Raw genomic sequence first — 26,423 nt, 5'->3', positions numbered from 1 at the left:
GAGCTTTGATCGGACTTGGTTTATACGATTTATTTTTTTCTTGTTATAATTGTTTTGTGGACATCTTCTGTTAGTGTAGACCACACTTGATGATATTTACCAACTTTGCTCTTGCTTTCTCTTCAAGCAACTTGCTTCTCTTTCTCGTCCGTACCTATTGCTCTCTTGAGTGTTTCTAGTCTTCCCGAGAGGAGAGTTGTGTCTAACTTTCCCCCCAGTGTTCTTGTGTCTGCTCCCTGGTGTCTCTGAGTTTTATCTGGTGATGTATAAAGCTGTATAGATGTGAAAGCACTCAGGATTTAAACTGCACCGAATACATGGTGGCTATAAACCACTGTCCCTAGGGTGCCACATTAGCAAGATGCATTGCAGCCACATTGACATTTAAAATGCTGTTGCTGTACTGAAAGCAAATATGGGCCTGTCTGGATGTGAAGAGTTTACTTAGTTTGGCAAAACTCATGGTGTCATATATTTTAGGCCTCTCTATTTCCTTGTTTCAACTGGTGGAACCAACAAAAGATCAATAGGCGCGTTCACACCAAGTACTTTTCCCACAATAGTTCATGAGAACTTTAGTTCATGAGAGCTCTTTTAGTTCTGATGAACTAAAGCAGATCGCGTTCATACCAAAATGAGTTCCTGGGGGTGGATTAGGCAAATGAACCGCTGACGTCACTTCTTCTTCTGCTTTGGGTTTACTGGCAGGCCGCAAACAACTTCACGGCGAGTACAGTAGGTGGCGGTATGCACCTTAAAGTTGCAATCCGCCAAAAAACCGAGAGAAAAAGAAGAAGAAAAACCTCCCGCGCCCACTTGCTGTAAATGAGGCGTCTGTATACCTTCCGACCTCAGACATGAGCTTCGTCTGCGTTATTTAAGCAAACACAAATACAGATCGTCGACCAGTCAAATGCAATAGCAATGCTGATTCGGAAGCGAAGGCGGTTAAGAAGGATTGACAAAAGGATTGGACGACGACATGCACGCGCTACGCTACGTGTGAAATGAATAAACTGTGCCAGGTGTGTCGTATGCACACTAAATAGGCTCAGCAGCTAACACACCTTTATTATATATCCTCCTGAGAGCAACTGCATCTGTCTGCCATGAACCCTACAGAAACCTACGTGTTAGTTTTGGCCCATAGTGGCCTCCATTTGTGTCGTGTAAAATGGGGGAAATCAAAAGTTAGCAAATCCCCATGTTCATAAAAACATTTAGTTTTAAGTCAAATAATTATTACACTGCTCTGAAACTCACTACACTAACTCCTAAGATGTTCCCTTACTATAATTAATTAAAAATATTGAACTCACAACACTGGTAATAACAAACTTAACCATTTCTCTTTCTATAAATAAATAGTCCTTGTGTTGGACGCCATTTTGAAATACAATGAAATTATCTTTTTGAAAGCCACAATAAATAAAGCTTCGCCAGTTTATAACCGATGAAACATGATGTTATCAGAATAATAAGCAAGCTTAGTTACATGAAATGTAATGAAAAATTTAAGATACAGGCTCTGTTTAATCGCCATGTAGGTTCTCTTTTATTGCACACTCAAGACAATATCAACAGCATCACGCTGTCCCAGGTGTGTCGTATGCATGTAAATAGAAGTTAACATTTTCAATATCAAATAAAGTGTCAGTAGTATCAAAACATATATATATATATAATAACAATAGATAGGCTCAGCAGCAGACACACCGTAGTGCAAAGTGAAGTGTCAGTATTAATAACAGTGGCATATATATATTAGGGATGCCAGCGATTATTCGATTATTCGAATATTCGTTACAGTCTCCATAATCGAAGATTATTTTTTAAATTCGATTTTATTTATGGGGGGGTGGTTGTCGAATAATCGATTAATATTCGCCAGGGCTGTCCGATTTTCGATTTTGATCATGGTCAGTTTCTGACATCCCTAATATATATATAATCACAATAATACAAAATTAACTGTCCCAGGTGTAGGCAATTTGGGGTGAAGTGTCTTGCCCAGGGACACAACGACATGCTGACTGCAGTGGGGTTTGAACCTGTGCTCCCCTGATCCGAACACTAACGCACCAGACCACTGCATCACACGCCTCCCAACAAGTCATCGTACAGTTTATCAACGACGACAAGTTTTTCTTTATTTTTTTTATTGAAGGCCTGTTGGATTTAATCAGCTCGCTTTGCACTGCCAGAAGTCCAGCCTGAAAGGTATTTTGTTGCTCCACCTGGCGCGCTGACACCTCCACCTGGCGCGCCGCCGAGTCAGCATGGCGCTGCATCACCATGAGCAGCTGGTCGTCCGATTCCTGGGCCTTGTGTGAATGCAGCAGCCGTTCGTCGTGCATTTCCTTGGCACGCAGGTCCTCATTCTCCTTGCTGACCATGGCACGGCGGTCCATCGCCATGATGGTGTCAAGGAAGCTGTCATCGCGTGCCCGCTTTCCTAAGGTGAAATAAGCAAGATACAAGATCAGTTTAATCGCAACAACGAGACAACATTGTTCAACATTGGACATGGTGCAGGCAGGGACAGTGTACAAAATGCAGGTGTAAAGTAGAAGATAAGATAGGATCAAATAATATCAAATAAAAAATAAATATCAATGTGCCCTTATTTATTGTTTTGTGCTTAATGTATGCTTGAACTTTGTTTTATAGGGATTAGTGGACATCAGTTAGATGTGTAACCTTCTTTCAAGGCCAGAGTAGTTACAGTGTAAGTGGATTGACATCTAACATAACATGGCTGAGTACAATTATAACAATCAATAAAAAAAAAGGAAAAATAAATAGAATTTCAATTACATTTCTACTTAAATGTGCAAAAAATATTAGAACATCAGTCTTTGTGGCATGCAGGTAATCAACTGTTTAAGCTTTTACCATTAACATGTAGAATGAATGTTGCAAATGACTTTAAATTATAGCAACTACAATGTATTGTTAGAGGTAGCATTATGTCCAGCTAGCATGCTAATTGCTAACGTTATATTATCGTTTTATCCCGGAGGGGAAAACTAGTTTCTAATCCAGAGAGAAACACCTCGCCTGAAACACACGATTAGTGCCATGAGTTAGTGAAGCAAATTACAGAACATTGCACACTTATTCACAAGTCAAAACGTGTTCATAGCGGTTACGGCTGAGAATAGCTAGCTAGCTAGATGTTGTTAGCCAGTTTGGAGCTATGATAGCAAGTTCTAACATGGCTAGCTCGATCTACTGAGCAAATAAAAGTACATCTAAGACCAGTATTGTGCAGATTAAAACAGTGCAGTGCATGTATTTTATTTTACCTTCGTAGTCGTCCCGACATGACTTTGCCAGGTCTGCTAACTTTGCTGAGCCACGGAAACTGCATTCAGTAGAAGCTTCTGAATGCGGCGCTTCGCGTCCTCCGAGTAAATCGCCAGAAGCACCGACACATCCTCATCACTCCACCGCTCCGATGATTTATTTAGTGTTGCTATAATAACTGCTTTCACAAAAGTAATCTCTTCGGGTGCGCTGGCCGAAGCGAGCAAATACAATGGCCGCTTACAAAAAAAAATTCAGAGTCAAACGGGCGTGGTTTGCATTCTGCACAGCCAATCAGACGTATGAACTATTTTCTCCCACGACAGTCCCTGCTCTCTAGCAGGGACTGAAAAGCGGGTCAGATGAACTAATTTGAACTACTTTAGTTCCTGGGGCTTTTTGGTGTGAACGCAAATATATCTTAGTTCTGATGAACTATTGTGGGAAAAGTACTCCAAAGTACTCCGGTGTGAACGTGCCTAATGTCTGTTTAATTTCCCCCCCGAATGGAATTGCATTAAGGTGTTTAGAGTAGTGTCGCAGCTGAGGCTGTGTTTTTGCAAATCTGAATCAGAATACCTTTATTCGTCCCACAGAGGGGACATTTACATTTGTTCCAAATCAAATCAGTTAATGCTAGCATTTCCCCCCCTTACTTTAGCTTAAAACTGTGATTCTAACAGCTTTTAACACACCTCTCATTGCCAAACCAGTGGCAAAGTGCAATTTGTATTCTTTGCGAGCCAAGACACAAAATGAAACCTTGAAAGCCTTCATGTATGTTAATTATTGCCTCTTTGATCTATAGTATTTAATCTAGTAAACTTTTTGGCATTTTCCCCTGTTCTCTGATAATCTATGGACTGTACAATTACATCATATAAAGATCAGAAACAACAACCTTTATTTTGCTTTACTACATTTTAGTTTGACTAGAAGAGGCACCATTTTTTTTCACATGTTTTTTTCTGAATGCAAATTTCAAACACTGATTTCTCTGATCAAAGCTGAAAACAATCTTCTATCATTTGAAAGGATTGTAATGTGAGTTGTTGGTTCAAGCCATCATGTAAATAGCTCAAACACGCCATTGATTTTCTCTCAACTTATCTCAGTTATGGTCTGGAGTTATTTTGCTCATGTTAACATTCTACAGGGAGACCAACAAAAAAATTGATTTCCACACATAGAAACTTCTCATTGACACAGACTTCAGTGTTTAATTCAGTAATAATGCAAAGGATTCACAGAGAGAAAAGCAGCAACAAATTCTCCCAAGCTCTTTGAGAGCTGAACCATTCTGGAAATGATGAAAATGTGGTCGGATATCAAAGTTGACACCAAGAAATGTGTTTCTTCATGCTGGTAAAGTGAAGCTGCCAGTGGAGGGGTTCAGGCAACAGTGAAACGTTCTCCTCTTGATAAGGGTCTGGGGTCTATAATTGGAAACAGCCTTGTCTGTGGTGTTGTTCCACAGAGGGGGAGTAGACACAGACATGGCAATGGATTAATCTGCTGTTGGTGTATCCTTGCTTTTGCTCGATTTCTGAATTTCACATTTTATAATGCCACTTCGTAAATCATACTTGGCTTCATGGATAAAGAAAAGAACATGGATGTTTCTAATGACACGGTATGTAACCATTCGAGGTGGTGTGGTTTAGTAACAACATAGGGAGAGGCCTACAACATGTCTACTCGTATGGGCCAGTGTTTCTGTGGTGGGTCTGTTCAATAATATACCTTTTCTCATATGAAAACAGTTTTTTTGTAATCCATTACATTTTATCAGTGTGATTTGTATGTCAGGAGTTGGTGTCAACTTCACCGTAGGACAAGTGAATTGTGAACGTTTTACCTGCTAATGTGTGAAATGTTTCAGTTTCTAAGTGGTGTCTGTTGGGTCCATCATGTCAGATCCATCTGGCTTAAGTAGTCGAAGTGTTAGGTTGTTTGGTCTTCTGCAGATAAGCAGCTCTTTGGATCCTTCCAAAGCTGTATAACGAAAACCTATCGAATGAGACAAAATGACATACTGTATGGTCCTCAATCTCTTAAAGAGTTGTCCATGCGACTTAAAACGCATGGACAACGATGGAAGTTAATACTGAGTTTTATTGAACAATGTAGCATAATTACTAAGACGTCTTACTAACACATATGACACAGCAAATTCTATCCTTTTTGTAGATAATTAAATTGTGGAAAGTTCAACATTTAAAGAGCAGTTGTGTAATGTGAGATCGATGCGTTGCAGTAATGCCACAACTGCCAACTGATTTAATTGTTGGCAGTGGAGGGGTTCAGGCAACAGTGAAACTTTAGCAAATCACATATCAGATATTTTCTCAGTGACATCAGCTGTGTGTCATCGCTTTGTTTCTGTTCTGCTGTCGATTCTTCTTATTGTTTTTGTTGCGAGTCTGATGGATACCTAGAGGCCTGCAGTAATAGATGATATCCCTCTGGGGTGTAAATGTGTTGTCATCAGAAGCAGTGTTGGAGATAAAAGCTTGTTGTACTTTTCTAACAAACAGCAGTTTAATTGCACCTCAATTGTTTCTTTTGCCATTATTAAAAAGGAAATGAATACAAATATTTTATTTCATAACTCTCAGTGAAAGACGTCAAACTTCCCCTTAAAAGTCGATAATTAATTTAAATGACAAGGCATTAAGCGAAAGAACACCTCTGTAGACAATTAACCTTCTTCAAACAAATCTTTCTTTCGTTTATATACAATTACAGATGAGACAGACACTCTTTTATGGGGGAAATCCCATGTCTGGATCACTGCCACACTTGGATCAGCTGTTCCTTAAGTGTTTCTTTTGTGGTTTTTCAAGACATCCTGCTTAACCTGTTAAGCCCGGAGCCCAGCGTTTCCGCCAGGGGGGCGTCTTGCCGTCATTTGACGCTCTTATTCAGCTCGGGACGCCCTGAACTCGAGCCGAGGGCGTCCAAAAATATTAATAATTCGAGATCGAGAGTTTTTATCGCTTGAAATAACGAAAAGGACAAGGACATCTCTCTGTTGGAGGGGCAAAGGAGTCTGGTGGGATTCTTTTCGGAGTATTGAAGATCGTTTCCCCGACATCGGCGGTGCCTGCTACAGCACAACACGGAACGTGCGCGATTTGGACGCGATGAGTGGTGCTAGTGGAGCACGCATGTGAGCTGCGAGCACCAGAGCCTCGCAGCGGCGAAACTGAGGCTCCGTGGTAAACTGTGGTAACATGAGGAGCCGTTTGGGAGCCGAGCCAAATGATCCGGCTCACTAACGTAAAAATACAGTATCTATAAGGGACGGCTCAAGTCAAAATTCAAGCACCCCCCCCCCCCGCTCCGCTCTCGGGGTGGACGCCCTCTCAGCCCTGGTCTGGCGGAAACACTGCCGGAGCCTGTTTTTCAGGCCCGCGGGCCTTGAGTTTGACACCCCTGATCTAAACATTACCATTGAGGAGTTAGAATGATGCGCACGCAGTTTGCCCAAAACCGGAAGCTCCGTTACACTCTATATGAAAAATACATTTATTGCCATAAATATGATGATGGATTATCAGTAATCATTTAAAAGTGACACAGAGACATTGGATTAACCTTCAGCAGCGTTTATATGCGTTTTAATGCCATTGAACACAACTTTTGATCAGAAAACAGCTAAGGTAAGACGTATTTGCCGTTTTGGCCCCGTAAAGTGAAGTTGTGTGTTGTCTTTCCTGGCTTTCGCTGCCTTGAGTTTTGGTTGCACAGTGATGATACTTATACCAATGGAATCTGTGAAATCTCAGCTTTCATATAATATCTAGTTTGTGCATATAGCATGAAGTATACAATATTGCTACCGTGAGTTATGTGCTAAGTGCGTTAGCACTCTTTCGCTTAGGGCTGATTCAGACGCTTGGCGTTAGACTTGTGTTTCGTTTAGGTAAAAATGGTTCATATCGTCAGTTAGCTGAGTTTCTTCCCGTTAAGTGGGTATGACACATTAATGGTTGTTGAATGTTAAGAAGCCCTGAGACACAGTTTCGTGAATATTGTTGTTGTTTGCCCCCGTCGGCGGCGGCATCGGGTTTAACAGGTTAATGTCAGATTAATTCACTACCGGGGATGAAAATGTAATCCTGATGGAGAAGGCAGTACTCAGTCACCGTATTCTGGCATAACAGTGGCTTTACTTTGTATGAGCTCCTATCTCTGTGAGAAGGTGACATTCTCAAATTTTAAATGGTAAGATGAAGAGAGGGATGCCGATGCACGTGGGGAGCGAATGGCTTTGTAGAGGTTCTCCTACCTGAGAGATGAAAATGTGCATGCCATGTCTTCACAAAGGGGATATTCCCTAGAGAGGAAATACGATATATTGAGGTCAGCTGTGGTCACATCATAGAGGTCATGCAGCTCTTTGCTTACAGGTGATGTATATCAAAGCTGTGTGACATGTAATAGTGATTTTCCTGCCAACACAGATCAATTCTGGCTAATGAATGTGTGGCCATAGTTAATGGGTTGCTATAAATAAATTGATGGCTCGTTGCTAAATAAAAAAAATAAAAATACAATATAAAAAAACGGATTCAAAAATGAAAATAAATAAAGACGGTGACAAAAACGTGTTACACGTGTAGCATAGATTGGTATTTTTCTTCATCAAATGTTTATTATACAGACGGAGAGTGAATACATATTCTCTAGGGCGCTCATTAATATCCACACTCCAATGTACACACAGAGCGTAGTGTAGTGTGCGTTTGTGTGGATTGTGGCTTTGTCCTCTTGGAAGCAGAAGGTGGGCTATACTGTAGGCCTGTCGCGATAATCGATTAATTGACTTATCGTACGATAAATAAAAATGGACTCGATACATTTTCTGAGCTCGATAAATTGCCGTTTACATAAAGATGTGACCAGCATTTTAGCCAGGAGCGCTGTGGCTGCCAGGAGCGCTGTGGCTGCCAGGAGCGCTGTGGCTGCCAGGAGCGCTGTGGCTGCCGGCCACGTGCGCTGTGAGGGGCGGGGCTGACACTCCGCGTGCACGTGCAGCAGCGTAGCAGCCAAATTAATAATATAGCGACAAGCGGGAGACAACGTGTGACTTACTCGCGGGGAATTTAAAGGAGAGGTGTCATGCTTTTCTGGTTATTACCCGTCCCCTTGTGTGTTATGAAGGTTTTTATGCATGTAAACCCTCAAAGTACACCCTATAGCGAGTAAAACTCTAACACAGAAAATACCTCCCCAAACCGCCTCGTTGGAGATACGTCATTGTCCATTTGATTCTTCCGGGACGGCATGATGTCAAGCCGTACCCGGAACGAAATGGACCAATCCGTGGAGCCCTTACGTTACGTCCGCGGAGCTGTTACGTTAAGCCCCCGCTGATTGGTCCAAATTGACCAATCCACGGACTTCCTCACACACACATCTGTGTGCAGGGAGTAGGCAGCTCAGCTGATTTCTCCTCCCTGGCTGCAGGCTGATAACAGACAGTTGGGATCGCGGCGAAATTCTCTCTGCAGACCCATTCTCACAGCGTTTATCAACCTTTTCCTTACTCAATATCAAGCCACACTTATTGTTTTTACTTCGGATGTGAGTTTGTGTGTGCTCAGGATGAGTTTGGTTGTGTTTCGCTATGTATCGCTAACAAGGAAACAACACCTCCACGGAGTTCAGCGCGATTCACAACGTCCCGACCAATCAGAGCACACTGTGCTCACAGGGAGGGTGGGGGCTGGAGCTTTGGGAGCTACAACGAGCCGTTAAAGGCAGAGAGTGAAATTCAGTGAATACACGTAGTTTACAGAGATACTGTATGAGAAACCAATGTGAGTTTGGAAAAATGCACAATATAAATCTATTTTAGTATACCTGGACAACAATGGAATTATGGAATTATGATCAGTGGAAATGGCCATGACACCTCTCCTTTAAAGTGAAATGGAATTGGTTACAAAACCTAACTACACATCTCGATTCTCCGGTGTGGCAGTATTTTGGATTCAAGCCAAATCAACGAGGCGAACCTACAGACTTGAATGAGCCGGGCGGTGTGTCGCATTTGTTTAAAAAAGGTAGCGACAAAAGCAGGCAATACCACGCATTTTAAACTACACCTAAAACACAACCACCCCATTCCGTTTTCCCAGCTGGTAGCAAACACGGCAGCTGGTGATGGAGAACCCCCACCTTCCCGACAGTTTACAATCAAAGATGCATTTGCCCGACAATGCAAACATGTTGGTGTTCCTTGCTCGAAATCTTTGAAAAACAGATTTGGATATGGCCTGTTGAGGCATCTGGGTCTTTGTATGGACAGTGGACTGTACACTTGACTGTTGTTGTAAGGAGGGTTTTTTTTGCTTGTGAGACAATGTGTGCTCATATTTATATATATATATATAAATATATATATATATAGATGGATAGATAGATAGAGAGAGAGCTCTGTTTTCCAGCCTGAGTCTATTTAATTTATTGTTTTGGTTGTGTGTGATTTAATTTATTTATTATAATTTAATTAATTTGTTTTATTTATTATATATAATTTATATATTTTAATATTATTTCACATATCATTTGCAATGTTGAATGTTCAATAAAAAGTTATGTTTGAAAGGATGTACTTGAATTATTATTATATATTATCATTATGTCAGTGGTCTAAAATGGTCTTACAACAGTGCCGACAATATTATTGTTTATCGCAATAATTTCCAGGAAAATGTATCGTCCAACAAAATTAATTATCGTGACAGGCCTAGTGGGCTATCCAGAGCAAGTCAGACAAATCAGCCATATAACCAATTCCCCAGACGAGAAGAAAGCGAAAACAACAGCCAGCCAGCCAACCAGTCAGGTGACTCACCATCTGCCATCACCGAGGCATTCAGTCAGCCAGTGTTCCTCCGCACTCTTTCAGTGGATAATGGAATACACATTCTCTCTGTCTGTCTTGGGTCAGTTACATTAAACATCTCACATGAGCTCAGCAGCCCCGTCCATGTCCATGCATGCTAAAACACCTTTTCCTTTGTCTCCCGGTGCTGCACATATAATGTAGGAGAAGCAGCTTTCCATGACCAAGAATCCAGCGAAGAGACTGAACAGATTTATTTAAGACTGGTTTGAATCACATACACTTTGGCACATTTTTGAATGAAAACAATGAGCTGTAAACGCCTCGTCTTTTCTCAACCAATATTGTTGATTTGCTTTTGAGCAAGGCACTTAACAGCGAGATGTATCTAGGAAGGCTGCTCAGTGGAAGAAGAAGGCTTAGGCTGTTCAAGTTTATCCAGTGTGAAGCAAATCCCACTAATAATTATTGCATAAGCACTTGTTGAACTATAGAAATTGGCTGGTGCTTATATGTGCTCTGAAACTCTGCAGCATGCATTTGTACTTTAACTTGATCCATGTAAATTTGATTAGTTTAATATAATCACCCAGGGCTAAAAGGAATACAGTCAGGAACTACATTGATATATGTGTGAGAGATATCCGCTAACCCAGACTTCAAATCATATGAATTAGTTATGACCCTGCCAAAACGTGGATCCACTGTACATGGATGTGCTAATAGGCTATACATCAGGGAGAGGCCCATTAAGAGATGTGGTTGTTGTTTGAAGTGGATGGAGACAGCTAAATGCCTGATAGCTTTACACCAGCAGAGATGAAAGTGGAGCAGATCTGAGAGAAAGAGCAGGGTTTATTTGAGCTGGCGGGTTGCAAGTATTTCTACGCAACTTGAGTGTGAGCACTCGACTTCTCCTGCCTGTGAAGATGCAATCTCTGACATTCTTCCTCGTCTTGTTAAATATCATAATGTTCTTACTAATACCTTACTCTCACTAATTCATCTTTAATTAGTAACTGAGTAACTTTTAATATAGTCAGAAAGATACTCTATGTAGAATTTTCAATTTCACTTGATTAATTCAAAACATGGCGAGCAAAGCACTTGACATTTTTCTTTGAAGGTTCTGTATCTCTGGGTGACCACTCAAAGCTCTCTAGAGAAGGGCTAGAGAGCATTTTCTACTAAGTAGTGCAATATGGCCTCTCAGAGGTCAAGCAATCCTTGTATTAGTGTGTTTGGGAGAAGACTTTGAGAGGGTCCTTAATATGACTTCATGCCTCAGATCAACAGGAGGTAAATGCATGGTATGCTGCAGCTTGGTCGTTTAAAATAAGATTATTTTGCCGTTTGACTTGATACTAGATAACATAATAGCAATGTTTGAGACCATAAAGGAATAGTTTGACATTTGAGGAAACACGTCTGTCTGGTAAATATAAAGTAACAGCTTAGAATAAAGAGTGAAAGCAGGGGAAAGAGCTAGGACAATGTCTGAATGTCAGCCTTATCTCCACACTGCTCTCTGAATCTGTGTACACAGGCTGGTGCTTACAACTTAAAACGTTGCAGCCCACGTACATCCCAACCACATGTGACCTACCGTTGGGATAAACGTAACTCCTCTTTCTAATATTTTTTGTCATCATGTATTTGTCATCTGTGTGCAGTGTGCTGTGTCTTTAAGGGCGTACATTCAGAAGCCAGTTCATTTCTTTTGCATGTCTCTTTCCAGCTGTGTCCAAATCATAGTAATGCTAGCACTAGCCCAGCTCAAAAGCATGAGGACAAAAGCCCAGCAGGTTTGTTCAGTAATTACCTGGTGCTTGTGGATGGATTGTGCACATATGAGAAAAAGATGGCACATGCACACACAGTGTCCTCCTGGTGTGCAAATAGGGAGTAAAAAGGGATAACAGGAGAGAGGACAAAGAGCCCCACCTCCCCTCTTCACTCCTCCACCTCCACCACCACCACCACCACCATCAGGCTTAGACAGGGGTCACACCCACCATGTCCACTGGGGCCACAGAAACGACAGCGCGTGTTGAGAAGTAGACAAGGATACAAGAGAGGATAGAGAAACAGTGGCGGGGAGAGTGGATGATTCTGTACTGTTAGGCTCTGAGGAGTCGAGGGCTGGAGCACATGTGCTGCTTTGAAAAGCTAAGAGCAGTACCACTGATAAAAAGCAATCAATGCAGTGAGTGCATGTGGTCAGAATTAGATTAAATTCTCTGTCTTCTCCAATAGGTTATCATCTATGGAATATATTATACAGTATGCAGGAAGAGTCATTAATGCTCAACCCTGCAGTAGATGAACACTTTCTCACATTTCTGCCTCAGGAGAAATATGATAATTTAAAGTGGAGGTGAGAAAACCTGCTTTTTTCTATTAATTAATTTGACGGATTATCTGCTCATGACACTAAGAATAACAATACTGCTGTGTGACACCCCACACTTAATTATGGGGGTTTCCGAATTTACGTAGATTGGAAGGCAAATCAGGTTCCTGAGATCATTACCGTGTTTTGTCTGCCATAACGTATTGCAGCTGAAGATAGACAGTAAAGAAGAAGAGAGGGGGGTGGCATGCTGCAAATATTCTACTGTACGCCTCTGCTAGTATGGTTTTTCATTATCCTCAACACATACACAAACAAAGATACTCTCCTGCTAGAGCATGTAGTTGAAGGACTGAATTAATATTAGCGAGCACAGGTAGTTTCTATGGGAGTACAAAATAAAATGTTCTTCAAAGTATTATTAAAACTGAATTGTTGCATTTTTTTCTATTATAACAAATGATGCTCACAACCAAGCACTTTTAACAGAAACTTACATTTTTGTTTACTATACAGAAAATTACAGACAATTTCTGCATGACACATTAATGAGCTGACAACACTTTATGCCTGTGTGTCCTGTCTCATCGCATGTCACATGCATCTCCACTAGTCCTGAAGGGCATTGTTAACACTGAATATAATTATCACTCAAAGTGCAAAAAAGGATCTTCCACTATTCGTTTAATGAGTAAATGTATATATTACATTGTCATATAATCGCACAAAAAGCAAAAGTATAAACATTTAATCATCACTTTGTTTATATTTTTAGGCAGTGCCTTGTATTGCCCTATAACAGGGGTCTCCAACCTTTTTTAGGATGAGAGCTACTTTCAAAAAATAAAACAAGTCGTGGGCTACTTTTACTCCTCTTTTTTTTGTTTTTTGGAGTGTATATATTTAGCACATTTTAACATTATTATATGCTTACCTTTAACCTTTGTGTCCCCAGTGGAAATTACGCCATGCGGATGTGTGCGTCAAGTGAAATAAATATATATGCAAGTTGCAACACACACACACAGTAACACTCTGCCCCTCATGTGTCGTATAGGCTGGCACGACTAGGCTGTTCAATGGGGCTGATGTGTTGTGTAGATTCTGCCAGAAGGAAAATCACGGTCACACTCCTTATGAAGCGGTGAGGTGCTGCTCCACATTGCCTTTCTTCCCGACTGCAACGCTGTCAAATCAAGCAAGAACGTGATTGGTCGATATTCATTGTGGGGGGTGGGGGGAGGAGGGGTGTTAGATAGATATAGAGTTGTAGTAAGTAGATAGAGTTCGCTATGATTGAGGTTTCTTTTATGTATAGGGTAGATTCTTTTAATTACATTTCCTTTTTTTGTGTGTATTTTTTACATTTTGGATTTGCTTGGCAAGCTACTTATTGAGGGCTTGCGAGCTACCGGTAGCTCACGATCGACGTGTTGGAGACCCCTGCCCTAGGGTTTAATGTAATATGTGTAAAGGCCACATTTTGAGATGTGTATTTGAATACTTCCAGAATACCACAGATATCACAGACATCACTCTCCTCAATTCATTATTAGTATGCTTCAAAATATATAAATACATGTGTGTTTTTATTCTGTTTCCTTGATAAAACATGCTAACATGGTATATGTTCCAGAGAAACAATGCAAACTTTTTATTATTTTTTTGGATTTACTGACCAAAGCTCTATTAGGGATCATTACTCCCCATTCCCATGACATTTTTACCTTCCCAAGGTCATACTGGTATTCTAACATATTCTCCTTTGTTAAAAAAGGATGAGATAGAGTTGGTGTGCATGTAAATATCCTGGGAAGTTAATCTAACAGCTCGTTCACTAAAGCATTCATTGTTAGTCTGATGTGTCTGTAATGATAAATAAGGTTCCAAATCCAGGTGGCCAAAGCACTTGACTTTGGATTTTCAAACGATCTTGACCTCACACTGAATTTGATTACTCCTTCAGTGAAATTAACTCCTAATTATTTTTCATTTCTAATTCACTTTTAGTTTGACATGCTATGTCTGTCAACCGTGCAGTATCAGAAGCGCAAAATGTAATTTCACCCCTATTAAGGCGACATATATACCTATATTTACCCATGAACCGCAGGCCTTCAATCTGCCTTCACAGTGCTTTACAGATATTTAGAGCTGGCACTCGCTGGAAACAAATCAATTCTGTCAGCCAGCATCATCAAAGTTTGATATTATTTTTTTGTGCAACCTGGCAGCAAATATATTAAGAAACCAAGATGTGGACATTTTCGTGTTCAGTAATTTAAGATAATGAATACTTTGTAATGAAATAGGGGCTTCATTACTGAAAATGCATATTTCCAACTTGCATCATTGCTTTGTAGAATTTAATTCCACACACACACACACACATTACCTAGGTGATATGTTGAAAATAGAAATGAAAATGTCTTTACTCATTAACGATTCAGTGTCAGTTTTGAGGAGTAATTAGCCGTGTCGTCATGCATCACTGGCCCCTCCAAATCCATGTCTGCAAATCCCAGCATCGTGCCGGTTTTATTCCACTCCTAATGAGCCATATTATATTAGATTTATCTCATTAAACACATAATTTGTAATGAGCATAGTAATTTGTTTGTTTTTTTGTGTTTACTCTAAATGCTGTGTCTTGTGTGTGTGTGTATGTGCATGGTTTGGATGTGTGCAGTTAAGCTTACCATAAGACAATCTTACTATTTTATTGTTAATACCAATGCCTTTTTGAATGAAAGTGTTTCTATAATCATAAAACCATTAAAACTGCTTTCACAGTAGGGCTGAACGAGATGTTGAAATAACATTAAAGCGTTTTTTTTTCAGTTTGTCCATTGATCAAAAATGTTCCTTTATGTCTGTATTGTTTTAAAATCAATGACTAATTATATTGTATGACCAACACAACATAGGATAGAGTCCACATTTATATACATTTGTGACATATAACTGCTCCTACGTGTAGGTCAGACATACGTGTGAGATTAAATGAGATGAATTGTTGCAGATGTGAATAACATATTAAGCTATTGATTCATAAAAAACATAATTAACAGTAATAAATACAATATCAATAATGATAAATTCAAGCCTATTAAACATGTAATTTAATCACTATGACTTCACTTTTTAGTAAAACAGGAACAGGAAAAAGCAGCGGTGTGAACTGTAATATAAGAAAAACTAATATGAATTACTGACCTGGCTTCAGTTACAATAAAGATAACTGAAGTGCAGTAATCCTTAACACACTTTTTATTTATTATTTATTGCAATACAAATCGATGAACGACTCTCCCTTTTAAGGCACATGGTCATAGACCTGTACACATCTGAGGCTAGAACACCTACAATACAGTACAGTGTGTGTCTGTTATTGTTATATTCTGCACACAAAGCATGGTATATGTTACAGAAAGACTGTTACTGAGTAAATTGTCTTAGCAAATGCTTTCAAATCTAATATGGATATTCAAGTTACAGGATATACTCTTATTCACAGTTCTCTTTGTTTGATTTTTGATCCTTTATATTTTTTTGCAATACATTTTTTTCATTCTACATGGCAAGGCCGGTTTGAATTCGATGACATTTTTAATATAGTACATGACCTTAATGTTTGAAGTGCCTTAAGGCCTCCTTTCAATTTCCACCACATGAATAAAGCTATGGTATTATCTGCTAATTCATAGAGGCACATGAACACAAAAAACTGGCTTGCACATTTAAACATGCATTATACACAGCCATGCTTATATACTGTATGTGTCTGAACATTAAATGCATACAAACATGTGTCCACAGACCCCCACACGCAGAGAAACAGGACCACCCTATTTACAACCATGCACTATTTATGGATCTACTCTGATCATCCTGTCCTCCTCTCTCCCCTCGTCCCCTCTCGACCTCTCTTCCTTATCCCTGTGGTCATTTGTATTCATCCATGTCCATTTACTGTCACCATGCTTCAGTTACAGCCTGCTGTGAGCTCTTCTCTCGCTTTGCCACTCTACTCGTTTCCCCCTCTCACTTTCCTCTGTCCCTCTGTTCTGCATCTCCCCAACCCATTTCCTCTCATCATGGCAGGCTGTGTGCAGCTCAGTAAATAACAACTATGGCCAATGTTGCAAAATAAGTGCAACTGAATCACTAGACAGATACACAAAGACTACCATTCACCAGCATACACGCTTGCATGCACACATTTAATCAAACGTTCCTGTCGATTATTCTGATGGATTCCTGGCTAGAGTCTATATTACTTCTTTTATATTTCCCTGGCAGGGAACCCAGTAATAACTGAAGACTCCCTGAAGTTTGAGCTGACGAGGTCATTACTCAGTCTGGACGCGCACTGGTCGAGTCATAATGCTTTGAGAATTGCACTGCTGATCATGGCAACACTAATATATATATATACAGGGTTTCCCACACATAGACTTTACTTTTTCTTTTAATACATTTTTTTATTCGTCCGCGAGCACGACGCCATCTGGGATCGATTAACTAGTGGACAGTGATCCCTCGCTCTACGCCTCCTGTACCTGTTCGCTCTGCTATCGCGTGAAGGGTCTGCTAACAAGCGACTAACAGAAAGGGAGACCTTACGAGAAACAGAGAAGACGAGAAAACACAACCCATACACGGCTGCATTTACTGCCCACAGGCAAAAATAACCCAATTACCGATTTGAGTTTTAGATCTACACATCTAAAACTGTAACATTGGCATGTATGTGTGTGTAGATTTAGGCCTGGGGAGGAGGATGCAACCGTTGACCATTAGTGGAAGAGAGGGAATTATACACAGTCCCTGTCAGGATCACTATAACAACTATGCTAGCCAATTAACTATCTATAAGATAGCCTCACTGCGGCTGAGACATCATTACATGTCTGCAGGAAGCTCTACCTTGATAATAATGAGAGGGAACATACAGTAGCAGGTAGAAATATAAGGATGGAAACAAACAGGAAAAGTAGGTTAAATAATCAGTTTTACTAAAGTAGGAGAGCCTTAAAAGGGGAATACAAAATACTTTTTAATACTTAGAATATGTGGTCCAACGATTCAGATTTTAAGAAAACAAAACCATATCAGTTCATGAATATAAATATGAATAGAACAGGCACCATTCAGTACCGTTAAAGTGAGTTTGAAAGGGATTTGCTTTGATGACACACTTACATGCAAGACAGGTTTCAGTTTTCCCTCGTGAGCCAGTGCTGGCTTTTTCATTTGTGATGATGAGCAGTGATAAAGAACTATGGTTCATTTAATGACTGCCTGCCACATCTGATGCCATTTGTAAAAAACCTGGAGTGGTGCTAAGATTTCAGCCTCAATCTACAGTTGTTAAGGAGTGGACTTGTTCCATTTTGCATTCACAAGGCCAGCAGCTTTCACCGCGGGCAGTGAGTCATCCAAAGCAAAGGCTCTGTAAATGTTAATACTATAAAGAAAAATGTCACTGCTCAAAAGGAGGAGAACACAGTGCTTCTTAACTGCCTTGCTTGGTCAGGTTGACAATTATATAACAGTTCATATAACTGAAATTGTAATGACATTATCGCTGTAGTGACCCCACATGGCCTGTGCTGGAAACGAGCCCTGAACAAACTGTGAAATATATCCAAACCTAACAGGGTGTAACTGCCGTTCCATCACTGTGGGACCTCCAGCACCCGGTCAGGGACACACCAGAGTGCTCTGCATTTTTAAATCAACCTGCATGTAATTGTGTTCTGCATCCTTCTGATAACTTTCTCTTTTCAAGAACATATTTCTACACAGATGCTGCCATCTATTGGTCAAACACCTAAAGATAACTCTGTGCTTGACATTGGATTCTCCACCAGAAACAGTTTTAAGACTTTGAGGTTATGGTACATGTCTCGCTCATTAGAGCCTGTTAAGCATTGCTATCATATCTATTTGATCATCTAAGGCACTTTCTTCCATCTATTACTTGACTATGACAAATACATATAAGTACAAGGGTTAGTGACAGCTATAACGGAACATTTGAAATAAACAATCCTGTAGTATAAATGTAAACCCAAGTGCAGACTTTTTAGTGCAATGACTGGAATAATCTGCATGCCTGAATAAATAATAATACAGTTTTTATGGTAAAAAATATTCAAATGGATTTTTTAAGTTGCTGTGTGGAACCAGGGTGGCCTGTGGTGCGCTTTGAAGACTCTGATGTGCGTAAATAAGTTTTCCCCATTTTCCTCTATGGCTCAAATAGTGTGAAGGAAGGCTGCAATCAAGATTTTGAGAAAGTGATTGCTTAGTTGTTTTAAATATATATATATATATAATGTAAATATGCATGTATACCTAGATACATACAGAGATATTTGCTCAAATGCGCAATCTATTTTACAAGTGCACAGAGATTTCGTAATAAAAACATTTATTTTAAAATAAACCTTTTCAAACTTATAATGGCAATCTGTACACCAGAGAGAATTTAATATATTTTCACAATTTGATTTCCTCAAGTGCTGATCACTTAAATTTGATGGTGTGAACTAAATCATGAGTACCAATCAGAAGTGATAGTTACTCTGGGTGAAGACATAGGCCCAATTCCAATCCACCCCCTACACCCTACCCCTACACACTACCCCTCCGTTTGCGCTTTCGTGCGGAGGGTCCGCCACATTAAGTGCTGTTCCAAACCAACGAGTGTGGAGGGGGAGTGGGTTATCAAGCCCTCAAACAGCGAGTCTGCATCGGTGCTGACTTCACCTGCTGCCATACCTGACCGGACTCAATGCTGTGTGTGTCCGTCAGGAAACAAGCTGTGTACAAACAGTTCCTGCAAACATTCACTGATAAATTGCGATGTTAAGGGTCATACCTGTGTTTAGTCATACCTATGCATTTTATTATAAAGTTGTGTATGTTTACAGAATGTTGCAAAAACTAAGAAGCTCATAAACATCAGGTTTAAAACTAAAAGAGCTTTACAAAAAAGTAACACAATTAAAGATGTTTGGAGTTTTATTTTAGTTATTAATTTACATTTTTTGTCCAAGAGATGCTGATTGGAAACCGTTGTTACATACAGTTACGGCATTTCCTGTTTCTGCCGGAGAGAGGGGAGTTTGTCCTAAAGCTTGCCGCTGTATTTACTCCCTCCATCTGACAGGAGGGAGCCTCATTCAGCTGCGAGTGTGTGATTTGTAATTGGGCTATACTCACCACTGTGGTTCCTGGACCTGTCACTGAGTCTCTCAGTGGTGTAAGATGTCCACTTGAGGGAGGCAGAGCTGCAGTAGGGCTTTTGATGCATTTAGTCTGTTAGTAACATAATGGCTTGTAGACTCTGGTCTACATTGAATTGTAGAGAAACTGTCTTTTAATTCAACCTTTAAGTCACCCCTTTTGTTAGCTATTTAAAGATCACCTATTATGCAAAATTAACTTTTTCATATCTGTTATACATAAACATGTGTCCCCTCTGTGTAAAGAGATTCTGAAAGTTTCAAGAAAAAAGATTTGCTCACTTTTTGTCCTGATCCATTTATATAAAAACCTGTCTGAAAATGAGCTGATCAGATGTTGGCCACTTTATGATGTCATAACGTTTTTTTGGCTTGTGTAACCATTAGCCAATAACCAATCAAGGTTACCTTATCACCTGAATCTCCTCCTAGAGCCCCATTGTGTTCTTTTTAATCAAATATCTCTCAGAGGGGCGTTGGGAGTGGCTCCTTATTTTCATCTAAAGTAACAGACAGAGAATCAGCACTTTTGAAACAGGGCTGAAACAGAGGGGTTTGTGGGATGCTACAATGCACGATCTGTTTGGTATTTGAGACATGTTTTGTATATATCTGAGGCCTATACTATATTGATGATAAACAGTATAATAGGGGACCTTTAAATGCTTGCCACCCCCTCTCCTTCCAATAAATACTATTCCAATATCAATCCAACACTATCCCCTCACAATTCAAATGTCTGCTAGACAATTACTGTACATGTATTTAAGTGATACCTATAGCAATATGTACATGCTATAAAGGGTCCATCATCGTACGCATCTTAAAAAATAACCTAATATACATTTTACTGATTTAATAAATGAAATGTCACACAGGGAACCCTTAGCCAATAACATCCCAGACTCCAGACTGTGCTCTCTGAGGTGTCAGTAGCCAGTGTCCTGCCAAAGAAAAGGCAACCAATCTGTCAAGAGTAAACAATATTTAGCAAGGAGATCGGGACTATGAGCTCAGATTTACATACAGACTTGAGGTATGTTTTGAGCGGATAGTGTGCCCCTTTCATTCTTCACAAGGAGGTTTAGTTTTTCTAAAGAATACAAATGGAAAATGAAAGTAATTAGAAAGAAGATTTGTCAAAACTGAGTCAGAGTTTAATTTTGTGTGAAGGGGAATACAAACACATGGACTAAAAAAACTCTGCGGATGGTGTAGTTCAAAGACAGATCTGAAAATCAGGTCTGAATCATACACCCGTTACACTTTTGTAAAGCATATACGGTTCATTTTTTGCTGTTTATTTATATATATTTTCATTTTTGAGGCCCTGGAGGGTTTTTGTCAATACAAACTCTATTGTATTGTATTAAGCTATTTTAGGAGTATTGAATTACATTTCAATGCTAGGTATTTTTCTAAATCTACTATTTTATACCTCTGTTTTTGAGAAGAGAATAAATCACAACTGCACTGTGAAGGAAGATACAGAATATATTTCTTTACACAAAAACTTTGAAAAAAAACATTAGACCTTGTGTTGTGTTCGGCTGCAACTATGGATTATCGGTTGATCTAAAAAAATGTGAGATAAATGTCACTCCCAATATTTTACATGCCAAGGTGATATGTTGACATTTCTTGTTTTGTCAGTTCAAACTCAAAGCTATTAATTTTAATAAGATGTACATCGTGAAACACTTTTTCTGCCAGTTTTACATGAAAAATGTATTTATCGATTAATCAAATTTTCCAAATCCTTTTTTTTATGTTGAATGGCTAATGGCATAGTCATCTAATTGTTGCTGTTCTACGCATATTCCAGCTGCGCTTTGTGCATTCATTTGCAATCTCAGTGCATGTCAGTTTTGTGTCTCTGTATGTTGTAGTGTTTGTGTGGTATGACTCTTTTTACTAAATGCATATTCACCACTACAGATTTGCCCTGCAGAATGCCTTCCCTTTCTTTCTTTTGTTCCTCCAGCCCTTAGTTCTTGACAAATCCACTTGTATGTTGCCCTTGGTAACCAGGGGGAAATGCACATAGACGTCATGCGCAAGAATAAAACATTTTTACAAAGAGAAGGAGAAAAGCAGAATGGCTGTAAGACAGGTAGTAAGATAAGATAAGATAAGATGGTACTTTATTGATCCCAATTTGGGAAATGTTTGCGTTATACAATACAAATTCAAAGACTAGAAATAAACAAGAAAGTAGAAAATATACATGTTGAATTTAACAAAGTATTATATATACATAAATATTAGTTAGTAGGAGAGAAGTAAAAGGGAGGCAAGGATTGACGGTAATGATCTGTGTTCATCATGTGAGAGAGAGAGACAAATAAAACATTAGGTGAAAGAATGGCATTCTTCTCCTTTCACTATTGTGAGTTGATGATGGAGTTACAAGCTGTCAAAAGAAGGCCAGCCGCTCTCTGTTGCTGTCATGGCTGTCTTTGACTGCCTGCCATAGCTCTGCAGCATGGGATCCTTCAGTAAATGAAACATTTAGAAATGACCATGACTGGAGAACAGACAGGAGCCCAAACAGGAAGATTTGGTGAGAGGCGATAAGGACACAAACACAGCTGACTCTCTACTCTCTCACAATTCTGCAGTGTTGTTGGTCGTCAAAGACTTTATGAGCTGTCATTGGGAGGTGGACCCCAATATTTATTTTTTCTTTCTATTTCTTTCTTTCTATTTCTTTCAATCTTTTCTCAGTTAAAGTTTGTTTTTTAAGCATAAATTACAAGTAGTACACCCTACATGTACCTACTGAGGATTCAATGTTTTTCAAGTTACTCTGTCTGAAAGAAATAGGTGCAACGATGGATTTAAAATGGTTTTATTGGAGGGCAATTTATGTGACTGCTATACTATGCTATTGTTCAAGGTTCAAGGTTCTTTATTGTCAATCTGACATAGCTACAGAGTAATTATGTTGTTGAAAATCTTATGTCACAGGCTTCTCCAACAATGCAACATAATAACAATACAGATAGCAAGAGCAATACAAAAAGAAAAATAGTTATAAAATAAAGTGAGCATGTGGAATAGTGCAGTACGAGTCTATATACAAGTTATTGGAATGATATATATTAGATATTAGATACATATTACTGAGTAGCAGATGAATGTTTTGAAGTTGTTTCAGCAGTTCAATTGTTTAACAGTCTCACTGCCCGCGGGAAGAAACTGTCTCCGAATCTTCTTGTTTTTGCCAGGATGCTGCGGTAACATCTGCCAGACGGCAACAGAAAGAACAGTTTGTGGCTGGGGTGATGGGGGTCTTTGATAATCCGTAGAGTTTTCTTCCTGAGCCGCTGGGAGTAAAGGTCCTCCATGGATGGCAGCTCCGTCCTGGTGATGTGCTGTGCAGTTTTCACCACCCTCTGTAAAGCCTTACGATTAAAGTCGGTGCAGCTGCCGTACCAGGCCGTGATGCTGCCAGTCAGGATACTCTCTATCGTGCACCTGTAGAAGTTGCAGAGTATCCTGGAATCCATTTTGAACCTCCTCAGCCTGCGGAGGAAGAAGAGCCGCTGTCGAGCTTTCTTGGTGATGGTGGTGGTGTGAAGAGTCCATGTCAGGTCCTCGGTGATGTGGACCCCAAGGAACCTGAAGCTGCTGACTCTCTCCACCGTAGTCCCATTGATGGCGATGGGGGCGTGTCCCTCTCCCTGCTGCTTCCTGTAATCCACAATCAGCTCTTTTGTTTTGCTGATGTTGAGATGGAGGTTGTTATCCTGGCACCAAGATGTCAGGTTTTTGACCTCCTCTCTGTACGCCGTCTCGTCATCGTCTGTGATCTGGCCGATGACGGTCGTGTCATCAGCAAATTTCACGATGGTGTTTGAGCTGTGTGTGGCCACGCAGTCGTGAGTGAACAGGGAGTAGAGGAGAGGGCTGAGCACGCAGCCTTGAGGGGCTCCGGTGTTGAGGGTCAGGGTGGAGGATATGATGTTTCCCACCCGCACTGCCTGGGGTCTGCCCGTCAAGAAGTTCAGGATCCAGTCACAGAGGGCGCTGTTGAGCCCGAGGTCTCTGAGCTTGATGGCCAGCTTGGAGGGCACAATGGTATTGAATGCTGAACTGTAGTCAATGAACAGCATTCTCACATATGTGTTCCTGTTCTTTGGGTCCAGGTGTGAGAGGGCAGTGTGGAGGGTGAGGGCTATGGCGTCGTCTGTGGACCTGTTTGCTCTGTAGGCAAACTGCAGGGGGTCCAGAGAGTCAGGGAGGGAGGAGGTGATGAATGATTTGACTAACCGCTCAAAGCACTTCATTATGATGGAGGTGAGTGCTACTGGGCGGTAGTCGTTGGGGCAGGTGATTATTGTCTTTTTCGGGACAGGAACGATGTTTGATACTTAGTTAGTTATACAAGATGGATCCAAGGTGATGCTTAATGGTGGGTCTTACTAGAAGATTGCGCTTGTGGATGGTTGGTGGTTGCTAGGGTTGTTACTTGGTGATTGCTGAGGGACGCAGTAAGGTAGGTGGTTTTGCAACATGATACTAAAAAGGTGGTTTCTAGTGTATTTATGAATGACTGCTAGGTTGTAACCATAGTCTGTGTAAAATAGGTGAACTGGCCTCTATTCATTTGTGTACTATTATTTTAAAGCGTCATAGCGGCAAGACAGACTATAAACAATCGTGCATGCATGAGGATAAATGGGGTGCCATTAAACTGTACATACATGAAGCAAAGGACTTAGCCTTTGTACATTGGCAACACAATCCAGCTGAGCACCCCTAAAAATCAAAACATTTTGATTTAGTGCCGCTAACACATTGACACTTTTTGTTGAATGTTAAAGGTGTCTCGACGCCGGCAAAACATGCTACCTGCCAAACTAATGACATGCCTACAAGCCCCTGCTAAACTTTGTGACATTATGCCTCCCAAACAACAGCTTGTTAACAATGTCACAGCATTAAGGTTACAACACTGCTGTGGTGCCACTGTGCAGAGCAGCTAGCGTGTTTCCCCTCAGGAATATTAACTGTAGTGAGAGAGATCCACAATCGTGTTTGATGTGTCATTTCACAGTTTTTTTGTTACTACAAATCTGAAGTGCCTTGAGAAGAGGAAGCTTACTGTTAAGATGCAACTTAATAATTCCAACATACTAGTTTCTGTAAATGCACAATATGCAAAGATATTCTATTCATTAAGTAATTAGTTGTTTTGCATTTATATTGAGATTATTCAGCAATGAATAGCCTTGATGAGAAATGCTTAAAATGTGACTCTTTAGGTTTGGTGCTGGGCCAGGTTAACATTACTCATAGAAATAATTAAATGATGTGTTGCTGTGGGGCACTCGTATGAAGTGGATATATAAAAATAGTACAGTAAAATTGTTGTCACAGAGAGGCAGCTTTTGGTTGAAAGTGGAACGACTTAAAGCTGGTTAGAGGCAGGTACACTGCATTCCAGATAAGCTGCTGGTTGCTAGGCTGAGGAGGGAAAAGGCTAGGGAGTAGCAAATGAGATTCAGCGGATAATGCTTCCATATTTACCAGCATGTCTACCTTCATTTGGAAACCTAATAGAGTGAAAGGGAGTGGCAGAAGACGGAGGATTGATGACGTTCGTTGCACGAAACCTTCCTATTTTTTCTTGCGTATGTGCAAATGCTAGTAAAATGAAAATGCAAATATGTGCACATGCGCACATACAGTGTACACCCATGGCATCATTTGCTGTTCCTTGGGATATCCTCTCAAGCTGAGAATGGAGTGTAGGTTACTCAATAACTAATGGGTGCTTTTAGTGCAGTCTGCTGCATTGACAAATGCACCCTCAAAGATTCATGTGCCTCTGCTCCCAAGCGCATGCATGCATACATCATTTTTGTACAGTGTTACTGAAGCTTACCATAGCTCTCCTCATACCTCCTTGTTTTCCTTCTCCCCATTGTGTGCACACACACACACACACACACACACACACACACACACACACACACACACACACACACACACACACACACACACACACACACACACACACACACACACACACACACACACACACACACACACACACACACACACACACACACACACACACACGCTCTGCTCAGCTCCAAAGGATCAGTAGCTTATAAACTGGCTGCAGTCAGCATTCAGTCTCTCTGTGGAGGGGGAGGAAGAAAGGATAAATTGCTTCGACTAGATGGAACGGAACTCAACACTGATTCGCTGCTGGGGTTTTTAATGGGTAACCATCCCATATTCCCGATTGGCTTCTATCAGATTGGGATGTTTTGGACTGGAGGAGACTGAATTAGTTCAGCTAAACTCTTGCTGAGCTGTATTCCACTGGACTGTGTTGAGTTTGCATGCAGGCCTGGGGAGGCAGAGCTGGAATAGACGGAATTCCCTTTTTTTTTGTTGCATCCCGCCCTCCCTCTCTCCTTCTTCAATCCTCCCCTCATGTTCTCTCTAGCACTTCCACAGCACACATCCAGTGTTGCAGAGCAGGCAAAGGCAGCCATCCTCAGTGCTTCTGTTCATCTGCTGGCTCCTTAAACGACGGAGAGGAAGAAAGGGAATACGGATTTGTCTTCTCTTTTATATTCCCTGCATTTCTACAGAAGGATCTGCTGGTGTGAGGAATTACCATCAG

At 40.5% G+C, this 26,423-nt stretch overlaps 1 protein-coding gene across 2 annotated transcripts in view; it reads left to right on the top strand.

The window, feature by feature from the left end:
* The window catches only part of pde4d (phosphodiesterase 4D, cAMP-specific), a 174,422-nt gene that overhangs the window by 60,379 nt on the left and 87,620 nt on the right, over positions 1-26,423 (top strand). The window lies entirely within an intron of this gene.

This window comes from Trematomus bernacchii, unplaced genomic scaffold, assembly GCF_902827165.1.
Source record: "Trematomus bernacchii unplaced genomic scaffold, fTreBer1.1, whole genome shotgun sequence".
NCBI lineage: Eukaryota > Metazoa > Chordata > Actinopteri > Perciformes > Nototheniidae > Trematomus > Trematomus bernacchii.
Note: the sequence above shows the minus strand (reverse complement) of the source record. Positions and strands in the feature narration are given on the sequence as shown.